The sequence below is a fragment of the Bombyx mori genome, chromosome 24, assembly GCF_030269925.1.
Source record: "Bombyx mori chromosome 24, ASM3026992v2".
Taxonomy (NCBI): Eukaryota; Metazoa; Arthropoda; class Insecta; order Lepidoptera; family Bombycidae; genus Bombyx; species Bombyx mori.
Window position 1 is genome coordinate 1,628,251 of NC_085130.1, and position 17,843 is coordinate 1,646,093.

Genomic DNA, 17,843 nt, shown 5'->3' on the forward strand with positions numbered 1-17,843 from the left:
TTTGTATGCGACATTTTTCAATTTTACAGGAGAGCCATTTAAAGTTCAAAATTGGAATAAAATGTCATGACAAAAAAACTTCTTGAGCTAATTGAATGTGGTAAACATAAAGTTAAAATTAAAGTTCAATTAAACATATCGAGATGTTATTGCTAATACCAAAAAAAGGGACATGTAATTAAAAAGATAAATGTCGCCGCGTATTAATCAAAATGTCGCTTCACCCCTAGATATGACCAAACGTTTTAGCTTTAATGTTTCCACTTAATATGGCAATATAGGCGAGAGAATACGTTGGCCCTGACAGTAATAGTAATGGTGGTAGGACCTCTTGTAAGTACGCACGGGTAGGTATCACCACCCCTACCGCGACCGACCGAGAAGATCCGACGAGAAACTCAGTGGGCTGTGTCTGTGGGTTAATTTACTCATCAAGCCCTTCGTCGCAAGCAACTGATTCGGCGAGGAGATTTTCAGCAGATAAGGTCCCTCTGTATTAACTTTCTTGAAACTTATTCAAAATCTTGGAAATTCGATATCGTCTCGGCATTTTGAACTGCGTATCTCGAAAACCGTTGAGAGTATAATTTTTCGAGTTAAATGTTTATTTATTTATTGTACTGGTGGTAGGACCTCTTGTGAGTCTGCACGGGTAGGTACCACCACCCCGCTTATTTCTATCGTGAAGCAGTAATGCCTTTCGGTTTGAAGGGCAGCCGTTGTAACTAAACTGACCACCTTAGAACTTATATCTCAAGGTGGGTGGCGCATTAACGTTGTAGATGTCTATGGGCTCCAGTTACCACTTAACACCAGGTGGGCTTGGAGCTCGTCCACCTATCTCGGCAATAAAAAAAAAGCTGTAATAGTTCGAAAGCATTGTATTAAGACTGTTGTCAAACCCGAATCCACGATTTCACTTCGGTGATACAAAAATCAAGTTACTAATTGACTAGCTTTATCTTCAAAATAAATGTTGTTTTCATTTAACGACGATTCGGACGTGCGGTCTAGACGAGCTCTATTTATAGTATTGATCAATCGATACAAAAGACGTTTAGGTTCCCTCGGTCCTAATATACAACGGTTTTCGTGCCGATTCTAATTGTGTATATTAGAGCTTTAACTATAAGTAAGAAGGGATATTGTCTGCTTGACAATAAAAATAAAAATTGAATTATTTGCATTAGAGGTAGTGCGTAGCATATTTGAATTCGTCGTGACCTAAACGATAAGACGCCCAGTGCATTCGTATCTAACGACGCACCGGTGTTTGAATCCCGCAGGCGGGTACCAATTTTTCTAATGAAATACGTGCTCAACAAATGTTCACGATTGACTTCCACGGTGAAGGAATAACATCGTGTAATAAAAATCAAACCCGAAAAATTTTAATTTGTGTAATTACTGGTTGTAGGACCAAAGTCAGTCTACACGGGTAGGTACCACCACTCTACCTATTTCTACCGTGAAGCAGTAACGCGTTTCGGTTTGAACGGTGGGGCAGTCGTTGTAACTATACTGAGACCTTAGAACTTATATCTCAAGGTGGGTGGCGCATAACGTTGTATAAGTCTATGGGCTCCCGTAACCACTTAACACCAGGTGGGCTGTGAGCTCGTCCGTCCATCTATGCAATAAAAAAATATATGCCTGGACCTGTGTGTTGACGTCAACGGTTAGAAATATCCACATGTATCTCCGACCATCGCCGATTCGTCTGGACACCTTATAGGAGCTATCAACCCGTCCGGCGCTTAATCATCTTCAAAAAACAACACTGAACTCCAAAAGCTTGTTTCTTTATTTGCACACACAAAAGCAATGGTAGATAACGTTCAAAAATGAATTAGTTCTATCGAAAACGTTTTTGTTAAACGAGAAGATATTGAAGATGGATCGTAAAGAGAAATCCGGTATTTAAATGGACACATACTAATATAGAAGAATGGGCGAGTTTCATAGTACGAAAAGCTCTGCAAGTTCTCGATAAGACACAGCAGGATTTTGAATAAATGTCGCTAGTATTTTGCCACAAAAATACAGCGCAGCACATTTTACTTGATTCCCCACAAATTAACTTAAATAGAGCATAGCTTCAACTTCATATTGATTATAATTCACCGTTCCAAGTGACAATGTGTGATACATCCTATTCAGCAGCAAATTGAAATTAAAATAAGTATATCTTCCGAAGCTAAACGAATAGACATCCAAAAAATATCAAAAAACAAAAGATGTGTGGTGTCGTGGGACACCGGATAGGAACGAAGTTCCTTATTATAAAGATATTAATTTTAAGTTCTATTCGAGATATAAAGAAAATAAAACTGGAGGTTTCGCAACAACCCACGGTCATTCGGTAACGTGCGAACTTATTGTGGTACCTACACTTCATTCACGGTTGTTTGCATAAGAGTTAGTGTATTGCGCAAACGAACGTTCTGAGATCGTGGTCAATGAATTACAAAAAAATATGTTATTTTTTGTACGTTACAAAGTTAAGTCGTACACTGTGTGCATTACTAATAAAAATCTTACGTTACGGACGTTTTTTCCCGGTTAGGGTACCCCGCATCGTCCCATAAGCATAATCGTCCCAAATTCAAATATCTCTTTTACAAAAAATAAATAGAGCACAGCTTCAACTTCATTTTGATTATTTACCAGTCCAGGTGTCAATGTACTTGCTATTCACACTAAAATAAGTATAGCTTCCGAAGCTAAACGAATAGACATCCAAAAAAATTTCAAAAACTAAACTCAAACAGCTCTATTACGAAAAGTAAATAAATGATGCACTAATTTATTGCTTTCAACGGTTTATATATCAAGTCTCCACGAAAACGGTCAGTTTTAAATAGGATTTATGTTTGAGATTTGTAATGTCGATACTGCCATTAGCTTACTAACGATGTTCCGATCGCAACGCTGTTGAGCCCGGACGCGTTTTCCTGAATAATTGTCGCTGCTGTCGCGATTGTGTGTCTAGTTTGCACGACATCGTCGTTGTCGCTTTGATCGCGACTTTGTTTTGCATTCCGGACGCTCTGTCGCTGGCATCGCGACCTTGATTCAGTAAAGCGTAATTCGAGTTCGTAGTTCTGCAATCGAAAACGACAATTTCATATTATCACCAAAACATCCAATCCATTGTCATTATTATTTTTATTTATCTATCATTTTAAAAAACAGTCTCTTTCGAGACTAACCCCCACTGCGATCACCGCTTGTTGTGGCACTCACAACCCAGTGGGGCCCCCACCTTCCCAAACTCTCCACCCCAATCCCAGCTGACTGCCGTTTTCACGGCATAGGCATCCCCCCCCCTGCAAATCACTGCTGGCTGGTACAGCGCAGGGGGTTTAAACTCCCACTCAGGGGACTCGCCTTTCGGCGAGTTGCTTTAAGTCCCGGGGACGCCCCCCCTGGGCACAACCACCATGGCGGACGACGACCCCGCCATGTTCGTCCTTTTCGTCCGGGAGTTTTGCCCGGACATCATGACTCAATTTAAGGCCCATAAAGCCAAATTAGCAGCTCAGTCCCGCGCACCGCTCGCCGCCGCCGCGAATATCCCAGACTCGCCGATGTCGCCCCCCACCCCCGCGCCCGCGTCGATAGCGTCCTGCGCGGCATCGAGCTCCGGCTCCGACTCCGAGTCGGAGATGGAGTTCGAGTCGGCCGCCAGCCCCGAACCCGGAACCTCCGATGGGTTCCAAACCGTCACGCGCGGGAAAAAACGCGCCCGCGCCGTGGAACCGTCCGCGGCGCCGAAACAACCCAAGGCCGCGAACGCGTCGCGGCCAAAAGTCGTGGTCTCTCCCGACTCCCCTCGCCGCGCAACCCCGTCGCCGCGACCCCAACCCGCGTCCGTCCGCAAAATTCCCGCGCCGCCGCCGGTCATCTTGCGGGAAAAGTCGTCGTGGAACCGGGTATCCCAGGCCCTTACGGCCAACAAAATTAATTACTCCCAAGCGCGTAATCTCGCGCACGGGATACAAATTAAAGTCGCAACGCCGGGCGACCATAGGGCCCTCACTTCTTACCTCCGAAAGGAGAGCATAGGCTACCACACCTATGCACTCCAGGAGGACCGCGAGCTCCGCGTAGTAATACGCGGAGTACCTAAAGAGCTCGACGTCGAGCTAATCAAAGAAGATTTAATTAGGCAAACGTACCCGATTATAAGTGTGCACCGTATGCACAGCGGGCGCGATAAATTCGCATACAACATGGTTCTCGTCGCGCTGGAACCAACCGCCGAAGGCAAACGAATTGCCTCAAGCCTCCGCACCGTTTGCGGCTTATCCGGGGTCACCGTCGAGGCCCCATATAAAAAAGGCACTCCCGGGCAGTGCCACCGCTGTCAGTTATACGGCCACTCCGCGCGCAACTGCCACGCGCGCCCGCGGTGCGTAAAGTGCCTCGGCGACCACGCGACAGCCGACTGTTCGCGGGTCAAAGAGACAGCGACTGAACCACCGAGCTGTGTGCTCTGCCAGAAGCAGGGCCACACAGCCAACTACCGCGGATGCCCCAAGGCCCCGCGGAAGCGTCTGGCCAACGCGCCTCCAAAAACCGTCGGCCCTAAGACTTCGGCGCCCCGCGCGCCGAAACCTGCCTTCGTGCCGGCACCGGTGCCCACCGTCTCCGCGTGGGCAAAACCGCTGCCGCTCACGTTGGCAGGAAAGCCACCGGCACCCCAGCCCCTGCTCGCGCCGCGCCCCGCCCCCGCGCCCGGTCCCGCGCCTCGCCCCGGCCCCGCGCGGCCTGTCGTTAACGAATTCTCAATCGTGCGCGATTATATCGCCGCGATAAATATCGACCGCATGCGTGCGTTCGCCTACGCCATGCGCAGAGCGGTCACGGCCGAAGACCGCCTAAACGCGACGTTCGAGTACATCGACGTCATCGAGTCCGTCCAGCGCACGCTGGTTTGATTACCGGTAATCAATGGCGTGCAACGGTAGGGAAAAACCGCGTTCCATAAAGTTAGCATTTTATAATGCTAACGGACTCGCGCGTCAGCGCGATCAAGTATATGAGTTTCTCCGCGATAATCTCATCGACATCCTTCTGGTGCAGGAGACCTTCCTAAAGCCCTCGCGTCGCGACCCCAAAGTCGCGAATTACGTCATGGTTAGGAATGACAGACTCTCCGCCCGCAAGGGCGGGACTGTCATTTACTATAGGAGGGCCCTGCACTGCGTCCCTCTCGATACTCCCTCGCTCTTACATATCGAGGCGTCAGTGTGCCGCATCGCGCTGACGGGACACCAGCCGATCGTCATCGCATCCGTTTATCTCCCCCCTGACAAACCCCTCCTGAGCAGTGACCTCGAGACACTGTTCGGTATGGGGGACGCGGTCATCCTGGCAGGCGATTTAAATTGCCACCACACTAGGTGGAACTGCCATCGCACGAATGTGAACGGTAGGCGTCTCGACGCGTTCATAGACGACCTCACATTCGAAATATTCAACCCCCCGACCCCCACGTACTATCCGTACAACGCCGCGCGTCGTCCGAGCACAATAGATCTGGCACTGCTGAGGAACGTAACTCTGCGCTTACGCTCCATCGAGGCAATGTCAGAACTCGACTCAGACCACCGACCTGTCGTCATGCAGCTCGGTCGCCCACTCAACCGCGAACCAGATACGAGGACCATGGTGGATTGGAAGAAGCTGGGCACGTGCTTAGCTGACACCGCTCCACCAATCCTCCCTTGCGGCCCGGATTCAACTCCATCCCCCGAGGATACCGTCGAATCCATAAACATCTTCACTGATCACGTCTCGACGGCGATCATAAGATCTTCGAAACAAGTCGATGTGGAGGACTGCTTCCACCGCATCAGACTTTCCCCCGATCTTAGGGACCTCGTTAGAATCAGAAACGCGGCAATCCGGGCCTACGATCGATATCCCACGGATTCAAACCGGACTCGGATGCGTCGCTTACAGCGGGAGGTCAAATCCCGCTTAAGCGACGCCCGAAACGAAAACTGGGATAGTTATTTAGAAGAACTCGCGCCCACTCACCAAGCATACTGGCAACTAGCTAGGACCCTCAAGTCCGAAACTATAGCCACTATGCCGCCTCTCATACGCCCTTCAGGCCAATCACCGGCTTACGATGACGATGACAAGGCAGAGTTGCTGGCCGATGCACTGCAAGAGCAGTGCACCACCAGCACTCAACACGCGGACCCCGAACACACCGAGTTCGTCGACAGGGAGGTCGAGCGCAGAGCTTCCCTGCCGCCCTCGGACGCGTTACCCCCCATTACCACTTCCGAGGTCAAGGAGGCGATCGATAGCCTACAACCACGGAAAGCTCCCGGCTCCGACGGCATCCGCAACCGCGTGCTTAAACTGTTACCAGCCCAACTGATAACGATGTTGGCCACCATATTAAATGCTGCTATGACGAACTGCATCTTTCCCGCGGCGTGGAAAGAAGCGGACGTTATCGGCATACACAAGCCGGGCAAACCGAAGAACGAAACCGCGAGTTACCGCCCCATCAGTCTCCTCCCGGCGATAGGCAAACTTTACGAACGGCTCCTTCGTAAACGCCTCTGGGACTTCGTATCCGCGAATAAAATTCTTATAGACGAGCAGTTTGGATTCCGCGCCAGACACTCGTGCGTCCATCAAGTGCACCGCCTCACGGAGCACATCTTACTAGGGCTGAACAGGCGGAAACCCATTCCGACAGGAGCCCTCTTCTTCGATATAGCGAAGGCGTTCGATAAAGTCTGGCACAACGGTTTGATATACAAACTGTATAACATGGGAGTGCCAGACAGGCTCGTGCTCATAATACGAGACTACTTGTCGAACCGTTCGTTCCGATATCGAGTCGAGGGAACGCGTTCCCGGCCCCGTCACGTCACAGCCGGAGTCCCGCAAGGCTCCGCCCTCTCCCCGTTACTATTCAGTTTGTATATCAACGATATACCCCGGTCTCCGGAGACCCATCTGGCGCTCTTCGCCGATGACACCGCCATCTACTACTCGTGTAGGAAGAAGGCGTTGCTTCATCGACGACTTCAGACCGCAGCTACCACCATGGGACAGTGGTTCCGGAAGTGGCGCATCGACATTAACCCCACGAAAAGCACAGCGGTGCTCTTCAAAAGGGGTCGCCCTCCGAACACCACGCTGAGCATCCCTCTCCCGACTAGGCGCGTCAATAACCCCGCCCCCGCCGTTCGCCCAATCACGATGTACGACCAGCCCATACCGTGGGCCCCGAAGGTCAAATATTTAGGCGTCACCCTCGACAGTAGGATGACATTCCGCCCCCACATCAAGACGGTACGCGATCGTGCCGCCTTCATCCTAGGACGTCTCTACCCGATGATATGTAGGCGAAGTAAAATGTCCCTTAGAAATAAGGTGACACTCTACAAAACTTGCATACGCCCCGTCATGACCTATGCAAGTGTAGTGTTCGCTCACGCGGCCCGCATACACTTAAAATCCTTTCAAATTATTCAATCCCGTTTTTGCAGGATAGCCGTCGGAGCCCCGTGGTTCGTCAGGAACGTCGACCTCCATGACGACCTGGACTTAGAGTCCATCAGTAAGTATCTGCAGTCGGCGTCCATGCGCCACTTCGATAAAGCGGCACGACACGAGAACCCTCTCATCGTGGCCGCCGGTAACTACATTCCCGATCCTGCGGACAGAATGGAAAGCAGTCGACGTCGCCCTAAACACGTCATCTCGGATCCTCCTGATCCACTAACGGTGCTTTTAGGTACTTCAAGCACCGGTCACCGTTCTCGTCGAACCCGTCGCTTGCGACGAAGGGCTCGACGAGTAAATTAACTCTCAGACACAGCCCACTGAGTTTCTCGCCGGATCTTCTCAGTGGGTCGCGTTTCCGATCCGGTGGTAGATTCTGCGAAGCACGACTCTTGCTAGGGTTCGTGTTAGCAACATCGTCAGGTTTGAGCCCCGTGAGCTCACCTACTAAAGTTAAGGCTACGCTGAAATAGCCGCTAGGGCTATCAGCTTAGGTAGGAAAAAAAAAAAAAAAAAAAAAAAAAAAAAAAAAAAAAAAAAAAAAAAAAAAAAAAAAAAAAAAAAAAAAAAAAAAAAAAAAAAAAAACTTACTAACGATGCCGGCGCAGAGAGGATTCCCAAAAAAATGACTTCGAAATTTATAGAGTAACGGAAATCTAGTTAATACATTTTTTTAATGGTATCAGTATGTTAGAAGTCCACTAAAAGTAAATTGTTTTCCGTTTTTAAACATGCTTCTTGTATAAAGTTTTGAAAATTTAATAGTAACTAAATTTCAGAGTTCCAAGACTTGAATACTATTTAGCTATTCAATAAATACGGTTAAGTTAAAACAATTTCTTCTTATCAGGTCACAGACGTCCACTGCTAGACATAGGACTCCCCCAAGCCTCGCCACAAAGACCGGTCCTGCGTTGCCCAATACCAATCTATAGGACCCACTTTGTAAATGAAATTTCGAACTTACCCTTAAGTTTTCTCTTATACCGCTGTGTACACGATAACAGTGATGCGACTACTCATGATTATGCTCCATAAAATGACACAACAGACCTGATTTTTTTTAAATCATATTTCCAACCCAACTTCTGATACTAGATACTAATGAATGCGGCACCTACAAGGCATCATGTCCATTTTTTCTCTCAAAAATCAATTGTTTTTTTGTAAATTGATACCCATCAATCACTACATAGTATAAAACAAAGTCGCTTTCTCTGTCCCTATATCGCTATGTATGCTTAAATCTTTAAAACTACGTAACGGATTTTGCGGTTTTTTAATAGATAAAGTGATTGAAGAGGAAGGTTTATATGTATAATAACATCCATTAAATAGTGGAGAAATCAATAATAAATTACAGTTTCCGAAGCGAAGCGAGGGCGGGTCGCTAGTATTATATATGCTGTCTGCAATCATCTCTAAGTTCTACATCAGAATCATCATCATCATCATCTTAGGCCTTACAGCCCAGGGTGGGCCTTAGCCTTATCCAGTATGTCTCTTCAGACTGCTCTGTTCAGGGTTTTCTCCTTCCAGTTCCTAACACCGATAACTTTGAGGTCGTGCTCTGCGTCATCTTATCGGAGTTTGGGCCTGCCACGACTTTTGCGGTCCTCTGGTTTGCCATATACCTAGTAGTTGTCTTGGCATTCTGGTACAATGCAAATACATGTCCTGCCCATAGTTGGCGTCCAATTTTTGTAGTTTTTATGATATTAGGATCCTTGTAAATATCATTATCATAAAACTCTTTTTATTGCTTTATATTTGTATTATATTGCTTGTATTTATATTACTTTATACATCTACAACGTAAACGCGCCACCCACCTTGAGATATAAGTTCTAAGGTCTCAGTATAGTTACAACGGCTGCCCCACCCTTCAAACCGAAACGCATTAGTGCTTTACGGCAGAAACAGGCAAGGTGGTGGTACCCACCCGCGCGGATTCACAAGAGGTCCTACCACCAGTGTAAATGGTGGTTATAGCGTGTGGTTATAGCACGTCCCCCATATATCTACATCAAAATCCCTACAAGTTACTATAATTATTTTTTTAATTAACCAAGTCTTCCTTACTAGTGTATAAACAGCATCTGCGGGACCGTCAGTCAGCCCGAACTCTCGCAAAGGCACTTTGTATATTTATTCGTGTCTAAAGTAAGTAATGAATTTACAAAGACATTAACTTGAGAGAGACCGCATCGTAAACTTGATTAGTACCGACGTTAAGTAATTTCACTAGACCGCGCGTCCGTTTTCGTCCAGACAACTTTCCTTTTATGAAGCTCTCGTTAAAATTTAACTTTAAAGTCGCAGGGAATTAATTATAAAAATAGCGTTTTTACTAAACAGAGAGCACAGTGCGTGGCTAATTACCGGTTGAATTACCGCAGTTTCCTCGTCCACTCCAATCATCAGACCTTTTTTTTATTAACTACTCGTGGAGGTATACGACAAAGGGAAGATCTTCCACCGAGCGGGTGATATTCGAGACCGAAGTTTTTTTTTTTCCTACCTATGCTGATAGCCTTGTGAGGCTATTTCAGCTTCGCCCTAACGTTTGTAGGTGAGCTCGCGGGGCTCAACCGGAGAGCTGCTAACACTGACCCTAGCAAGAGCAGTGCTTCGCAGACTCTACCACCGGATCGGAAACGCGACCCACTGAGAAGATCCGGCGAGAAACTCAGTGGGCTGTGTCTATGGGTTGCCGAAGTTTTTCGGAACTTGTATAATATATGCAAGCTTATCTTGATAATATCGTAAGCGAGATTCAGACCACTGTCAAATATCTTGCGTTGTATGATGGCTACCCCCGCCACATATTTCTTATTCTTATTTGATTAAATTTCATAGGTCTTCCTAGATTCAGACAGGTTTTTTTTTTTGTTATGGCCTTTGTAGGCAGACGGGCATACGGCCCACCTGATGGTGAGTGGTTACCATCGCCCATGGACTTCAGCAATGCCAGGGGCAGAGCCAAGCCGCTGCCTACCAGGTCTTCATAGATTTACGTAGCAGCTGCACCTTTTAATGAACGATTTAAAAAAAAAAGACATTTACACTCTACGACAGTGTGGGATGTATACCATTTTTATTTGAGTCGTCTTCACTTGCAATTTTTTTGTTTGTAGTGTTAGAATTCCAGCTTTCAAGATATCGTGATTATACACTATATTTATAAGTCTAATATGTATGCGTATGTAATATATGAATATTACACAAACAATATACACTCTAGACTTAATGAAAGGTCCGAATCTAATAAATAATTTGTTTAACAATGCAATCAACGAGGGGCGCCGCCCGGCTTCGCACGGAAAGAAGCATGCATTATTACTAAACAATCTCGTCGGGCGCGAACGAAACCGAATAAAGCATAGCACTGTATTATTCAATACCTGATTCGCGGGAATTTCTCGTCTTACATTTAGACATTACGACACGATTTTTTTTTTCGATAAAAAAAAATTCATTTTTCGCAATTTGATTGAGCAATTAGCATCCTTCTGGTGTTATACGATGGTGTTAGATTCCTGACAATCTCGAAAAACTTCTCATCACCGGCAAAGTGGAAGGAAAGAGGCCCTGGGGGGCATAGTCCCATGCGCTGGTCCGATCAGATTAAGATGACTTTGGAATCCAGCATCAATGTCGCTATCCACTGCGCGGAGGACAGGAGTGAATGGAGGAACATAGTCCTAACAAAAGTGCTCAGTAAAGGTCACGACCCTCAGAACTGAGGAATACGACGCACGGAGGAGGTGTTAGACGTTTGTCGCTAACGTTAATATCGTCACGTCGACCTTATGGCGTGCGATCGACAATACCACCGTCGATTACAAGCTCACATTACGCGCTTCTACTGATAGATAATTTTCAAACAAGACGATACTATACTATTATATAATACCACATTCGATGACAAGTTAGACAGTGGCGTGGGGCTTTTCGCCCAGTGATACCTTTACGTCACCTGTGTCGGTTTTTTTCCCTATCTGAGCTAGTAGCCTTGAGAGGCTATGCCAACGTAACCGAACGCGTAGGTGATTTCACAGGGCTCAAACCAGAGGACGTAACACTAGTAGCACTAGTAATACTAGCCCTAGCAAGAGCAGTGCTTCGCAGAATCTACCACCAGATCGGAAACGCGGCCCACTGATAAGATCCGCCGAGAAACTCAGTGGGCTGTGTCTATGGGCTAGGTGACCGGTGCTTGAGGTACCTAAAAGCACCGTTAGTGGATATTCCGCGCCATTACGCCTCGACATCCGACAAAATAATCGTATCGTATAAATATCGCGACCCCCAAACGTTCCTATTCAACAATGTATAACAAATTGCTTCTAAATACACAATACACGTTGTTTTCCCCCGACGTTGTGTAACGTAAATAAATTAACAAAGCTCCGTTCAAAACGCAAACCGCACGACGGGAGCCCTAACGTTATTAGGGTTCCCGATGAATACTTTAAGGCCTGGGCCCCCGATTACAGGCAAGCGAAGGGTACAAAGGCAAGTGTTGAATTTTTTAATAAACAGAACCCTTTACTCTAGAATACGTTGAGAGACTGCAAGAAGTATAATTGTCGAGAATCGCGCGCGATGCGACACGACCTAACAAAAAATTAATAACTAACTGTATGTACACCACAAATAATTACCTTTTTTTTTTTTTTTTCCTACCTAAGCTGATAGCCCTAGCGGCTATGTCAGCGTAACCCTAACTTTAGTAGGTGAGCTCACGGGGTTCAAACCTGACGATGTTGCTAACACGAACCCTAGCAAGAGTCGTGCTTCGCAGAATCTACCACCGGATCGGAAACGCGACCCACTGAGAAGATCCGGCGAGAAACTCAGTGGGCTGTGTCTGAGAGTTAGTTTACTCGTCGAGCCCTTCGTCGCAAGCGACGGGTTCGACGAGAACGGTGACCGGTGCTTGAAGTACCTAAAAGCACCGTTAGTGGATCGGGAGGATCCGAAATGACGTGTTTTGGGCGACGTCGACTGCTTTCCATTCTGTCCGCAGGATCGGGAATGAATAATTAGCAAGACGTCACGACTGACGGCTTTGTCGCTTAGGGCACTCCCTACCAGGCGAGCTGGTTCGGAGAGGACCCATCAAACACACAAAAGAGCCGATAGCTTAATACAAAAAAAAATACATATAAGTAAATAATATAAAATAAATAAGTCTGCTCTTTAATATATACTCTACCGTCGTAAAAATAATGCTCCAAAAAATGTTTAATGTAAACTCGATAAAAGTTAAGTTCAATAAAAAAAAAAACTCTTAAAACAAATACATAAACACACCACAATTTATTGCACATTCAATTAAACCTTACGAATGTAGATATTTACAACGATATATTACAACAGAAGATTCACACGTGCTATTCACGACATATTTTTATTGCTCCGATGACATAATAATCGACTGACTCGCTCGCTTGTAACGCATAACCATTTAGCATTTTCTTCTTAGATCTTCAAGAGTATGAATAGATAATACGAAAAGCTTTTATTTTTAACTAGCTGACCCGGCAGACTTTGTAGTGCCCCAATCGATAAATAAAATACCTAAACTTTTGTATAAAACTTAAAACAAACAAAAGGAATCCGTCCGACGGGGGACACATCAAAGGGAAAACAAAATTGTTATTTTTATTTCATTCCGAGCATTTTCATATTTATTTACCTTTTAAACCTTCTCTGGACTTCCACAAATAATTCAAGACCAAAATTAGCCAAATCGGTCCAGCCGTTCTCGAGTTTTAGCGAGACTAACGAACAGCAATTCATTTTTATATATAGATAGAGTGGACTTGAGCTCCATAGACTCTACCAGATAACTACCGCCTCTCCACAATGATACATGGGTTCGAAATCATAGTTGCATTATAACGCATCATCCTATTTCACAACAGGACGCGTGATTGCTCTGCAGAATATTACAAACAGGCAGCATCTTCAATTAGCGCGTACTGCTTCAGCATCGTCTTCATTAGCAGCCAACAGTCGTCCACTGAGAGAGGTCTAAGTCCATCTTATTAATTAATAGTCATTGAAACAAAGAAACAAGGCTAAGCCGCATAAACGATTTTAGATGTTCCATTGATTCTAGAGCATTGGCGCAGACATACTTATTGAGGGCCGCTTTGAACACAGAATTTAAATTATATACACGATTCGTTAGAATCAAACGAAAGCAGTCCAATCCTGCAGCCCAACTATCGTGATTATCATTACTCATGAGCACAACTAAGATGCCGCGGACAGCTGAGGATTTAATCAATCCAAAATAAACAACATTCCGGAAATCGATTCCTTTCAACCAACTTCAGGACTGGATAACGAATAAGATTGTAGCAGACAGAAAAAAAAATCCATTAATCGAGCATTTTCCTTTCACGCAACTAGCAATAAATCAATCCGAAACGTTAATTAAACGTTTGATTTATCGACGTCCCGAGATCAGAAAGACGCGAGGGAGAGACGAAAGACTACCCGATTCTTATTGTCTATGAGGAATAATCGATTACCGGATGAGCGAAGCGATATGTGGTTCGTCGGTTTTCGATTTTCCCCACCCCTCCCCCAAAAAAACGGAGCCAACATATGCACTTGTTCTTAATTCACCACGCATCTGGACTCACCGTTTTCAACCAGAACTAAGCTCTGGGATTGTGAGCTACAAGCCTGAACTAATCGGAGCGCCGACCACTTCGTTTATCTAGAGACCCCCGCCGCAGTCATGTGACCCGCAATCAGCATCTTTGTTTGGTATTTGGAGAATGAGTCGAATATTAATGACTTGTCTTGTGTGTAATGCCGAATTTCAGAACCCTAGTTTAGGATTATCGAATTTGCAACATTTTACGTTTTAACAATAATTTCTTTGTTCGGCCAAACAGTTCCAATGTACACTCGTATATTCCAAACTATGCTTTCGATTCAATGATATCACCTAGACGTACTACAGAATGAATCAAAACGAGGATTTATGCAATTTACCAAATCCGGTACGCAATCAAGTTGCCCAGGTGTTTCACGGAAAAGAGATTCACTGAATAATGTATTGCGAATTGTGTTTTCGTGTACTTGTCTTCTTGGGACGAAGTAATATTATGTTCCGGTTTGAAGCGTGTTGGATAGACGTCGCACTATACAATTGAGACTTAGAATCATTGTCATCATCATCATCAAAGAGGGAGGCGATGTTTGCATTTTTTTATTTTTTTTATTGCTTATATGGCTGGACCAGCTCACATCCCAACTGGTGTTTTAGTGGTTACCGGAGCCCATAGAAATCTACAAAGTAAATGCACCACCCGCCTTGCGAGTTCTAAAGTCTCAGAATAGTTACAACGACTGACCCCCCCTTCAAACCGAAACGCATTACTGCTTCACGGCCGAAATAGGCGGGGTAGTGGTATCTACCCGTGCGAACTCACAAGTGGTCCTACCACCAGTAATTACGCAAATTATAATTTTGCGGGTTTGATTTTTATTACACGATGTTATTCCTTCACCGTGGAAGTCAGTCGTGAACATTTGTTAAGTAAATATTTCAATAGAAAAATTGGTACCCGCCTGCTAGATTCGAACACCGGTGCATCGCTAGATACGAATGCACCGGACATCTTATCCTTTAGGCCACGACGACTTCGCGTTAGGATGTATGGTACCCCGATAGCCACGTAACACCAGATTTAGTTTATTTACCGGGTACATTTTGCGATCTGAACTAGATCGTTTGCAGACCCCCGGTATTGCAGTGCCGGGTTCGTCTACAACGTTTGGCATAAAACAATAAGAGAAAAGAATACCGTAACTAGGTCAGAAATCAAACAACGCCAGCCGGACAGCTCACAAATAGTGTGCACCATAGATCAATCGGCGTAACAATAAACCGCCGGCCGCTATATGCTCGGCAGGCGGAAGCGCTCGCATTACTCGGACCGGCGGTTGGCATCGTGCGTACGGACGGAACGTCGTGTCAGGAATCTCGTTACATAGTTCATGGCGTAGTACAAACCATAGATTGAAGCGAGCTTTCGAAAAGTATTTAGGAGCATCCATCGACATTAAAAAGCCAGAAGAACCAGTCGAATGTTATATTTTGAAATGAAGGAACGATTATGAATTTTACCATAAATATTTGGTATCGGTCAGGAGGTCACCGCTGAGGAGAAATCGCAGAATTTCTGCCAACATCAACTACGATAGTTGAACCGTTTGTAACCTTCGTTTATTACTTAAAAGTCGCGTTCTAACCTCGGATGAGACAAAGACCACAAAAATGATGTATTAGCGGGAAAAGGATCAAAATTTTCATAAAATTTACCAACAAGTACTCTTAAAATCATAACCGAACCAACTGATGCCTCATCAATCTTATACCTTGGACACGCTTAAAGCATCGCCTCTGGTTTGTGTCGCCGCAAAAATAGCCCACGCATTTAGTTCTGATTCGTTTCGGTACTCAGATGCGTCCACGTCGGTTACGTCGTAATTAAAATATGGCGCACATCATACAATATATTTATAGCAGACTGGCCGTTCTAATTCATAACGCAAGCATTCCTGAAAATCCATCCTCCCAAATTCTGTTCCATCCATTTTGAAATTCCTATAATTGTAATATTTTAATTAAAAACAATACCACGTTCGAATTACAAATAGGTACTCCCCAAACCATAGTTTGAAATTCGTCTTCCCTAACCCAGTTCCCTAACCCAGTTGACTTGATGTGGCAACAACAAGACATTTCAATTCCCAACGTAAATCCCGAGACGGAAGATGTTCTGTGTCTGGTAAAGGAACCGCGGTCCGCCCCTATTCGAGTCTCCTGTGTATCGCGTCGCCGCATAGCGTTGCAGTTTAAATAGTTTGCGCCGTGACAAAGTCCACGGTGCAAATCAAGGAATGTTGCGATTTAAATATATATTTCCAGTTTTTAAATATCCAGCGTTTTTCCCCCCCCTCCCCCCCGATTTCCCACACTTATAGAGAATATAGAGAAGAAGTACACAATGCTAATTTTTTTTTTTAAAAATTATGCATAAAAGATACTTTAAATCAATAAAGAAAACATTACACCCACTGCCATGTCTCTAACACACACACACATATGTATATATACTCTTTGTTTATTGTCAAACTTTAGTTAATGCTTAAAGTCTGTGCTCAAATTGAAAATAGGTTAATATTGTTTATCTTTGATATTATTTGTCTATAGTGTAGGGTTAGCGAAATTTGTGATTATAGAAGTATAATAAATAGTCTTTGATAATATAACCATAATAATGTTCAAACTTATAATTTCAATTAATTATAGTTGAATTTCGACTACTGCGGGACCACTAGTAAACAATAAAACAACTAAAAGGCTTAAAATTATAACAACTGGTGACCAATGTCATTATCAATACCAAGTGCGCAGCCGAATAGGTATTCCTCGTGAAGTTAACAAGAAAATCTTATGCTTCAAAAGTTCTAACTTGCGCCACAATTCTTAGAAAAATCCACATTATCGCGCTTCAAGAAACAAAACGAATGAGAATTCGGACCGTTTCTGAGAATAGACTCTCTCCTTTCACCTTTCAAGTCTACACAAGGACAAAGTTCAAAGAATAGAAATGGTCTCGAATAGAATAATTTTTAAAAGTAAGCAAATTGAAATGAGATTCTATTTTTTTTGAGCTTGAGACCGCACTGTTTTTATTTCTTACTATCCAGCTACGCCAAGACGAGAAGGTGAGCTCACAGGTTCAACCTGAAAGAATTTGCTAACAATAGCCTTAGCAAGGGCAGTGCTTCACAGAATCTACAATCGGATTGGAGTCGCGACCCATTGAAAAGATCCGGCGAGAAACACAGTGGGCGCCCGCAGTGGTATTATGTGTGGCTAAGCTGGCATCACTTTTTTATTTGCCTAAAACACTTCATCATCCATTCTCCCTGACCACGAAGGGTATCCAATGATCATTATTAGACCTGGCCACTAGAGAATGTACCTCTACCAATTACACCGATGCTTTCTATTAGTTATCAGTTAAGATACATAGACGATGTTATGATCTACAAATAAGCATTGCCAATAACTTCTCGGTGATTCGGAATAAGTCATCTAAAATGAACATCGTAAAACAAGATACACGAACAAACTAACGGTCTGTTATTAGCGGAGACAAAAAGACTACGTCGGCTTCTAAGGATCCCGTTCCGATGAAGTCATCAATCACGTTTTAGCAGATCAGGATATTATAACGCTTGAAGGCAGAACTAATGCT

General features: G+C 44.7%; 2 protein-coding genes across 3 annotated transcripts in view; one reads left to right on the forward strand and one right to left on the reverse strand.

The window, feature by feature from the left end:
* Positions 1–8,128, forward strand: part of LOC101737713 (uncharacterized) — a 232,945-nt gene extending 224,817 nt beyond the window's left edge. The window contains exon 14 of the mRNA XM_062675608.1: positions 8,041–8,128. The gene's annotated coding sequence lies outside the window, so the exon portion shown is untranslated. The remainder of the gene's footprint in view (positions 1–8,040) is intronic.
* LOC101738381 (heterogeneous nuclear ribonucleoprotein L) overlaps positions 1–17,843 on the reverse strand; it is a 413,691-nt gene that overhangs the window by 100,742 nt on the left and 295,106 nt on the right. The window lies entirely within an intron of this gene.